Raw genomic sequence first — 1,383 nt, 5'->3', positions numbered from 1 at the left:
AGAGAGATGTTTCGAGGTAAACTTGGTGTATGGACTATGGAGACACGGGCAGCGAGAATGCGTGAGCCTGGCGTATGGGGTCCGTGGGGCAGCCACATCTGCTGTTGTACCAGTCCTTTTTTTTCCTTTTTTTCTTGTTTCGAAACAGTACGTGTCCTTCCTTATTGTTCTACAGTAATAACTATTGTACTACTCCCTCCGTTCCAAAATAGATGATTTATTTTTACTAGCAAACATGCCCGTGCGTTGCAACGGGAAAGAAAAAATTTACGCGCTACCCAAATAAGTTTGAATCAATACCCTGACATACGAGCGTCATCTATTTTAACACAGTGACTCGCCATGTTGCGAACATGTTTCAATTTGCGAACAATTATAAAATTATTAATATTTTTTAGACAACAACAACAATAGGCTAGAGGTGAAACCCATAAAATCTCGCGACCAACTCATGGCTCTGGCACATGGATAGCAAGCTTTCACACATCCCTGTCCATAGATAGTTCTTTGGTGATACTCCAATCCTTCAGGTCTTTCTTAACGGACTCTCCCATGTTAAATTCGGTCTATCCCGACCTCTCTTGACATTAAAATCACTAATATTTTTAAAAACTGCAAAAAAGTTATGATTTCCCACACATTTTTGAATTCACAAACATTTTATGATTTCTCAAACATGTTTTTAAAAACTCGCAATGTTTTGAAATTTGAAAGTCTCGAATTAATTTAAAGAAGAAAAAAAGAAATGAGAAAAGAAAAGAAAAGACGAAAGACGAAATGAAAAAAATAGGGGAGTCACGCCCTGCGGGCCGGCCCATGAACGCGCATTGGGGGAGGAGAGGTGCATCACAAAAAGAGGGGGAAAATCTGCAGAGCCTGGGGATAAAAAATTACACTCTAGCCAAATAAGTATGACTCAATACCTTGACATATGAGTGTTCAAAAAAAATACCTTGACATATGAGCGCCCGCTTTTTTTTGCGTCCTCTATTTTGACACAGTGACTCGCCATGTTGCCACTTATCTTTCTTCCCACCCTCGCTGATGATGGATGCGATGTCCACGTGATCGCAATATAGTCGACTTGGTAAATCCCAAGGCAATGAGCTTGCCACTTCACGACACACTTTAAAAACAAATCTCATCGATCACAAACTTGCATTTTTTTTGAGTTTTTTCAATATTTTCTAAAATCTCATGGACATTTTTGTCAGATTCACGAATTTGTTTTGAATACACGATTATTTTTTCAAAAATCATGTACATTGTTTTATTTCCCGACATTTTTTTTTCCAAATTGTGCTTTTTTTAATAATTTGCGAACACTTTTGAAAAATCAATTATGTTTTTGAAACTGCAAAAATTTTATGATTTCCCACACAT

Source organism: Triticum aestivum, chromosome 1B (genome assembly GCF_018294505.1).
Source record: "Triticum aestivum cultivar Chinese Spring chromosome 1B, IWGSC CS RefSeq v2.1, whole genome shotgun sequence".
Taxonomy (NCBI): Eukaryota; Viridiplantae; Streptophyta; class Magnoliopsida; order Poales; family Poaceae; genus Triticum; species Triticum aestivum.
The sequence above is the reverse complement of the archived record's forward strand: the minus strand, read 5'-3'. Positions refer to the sequence as shown.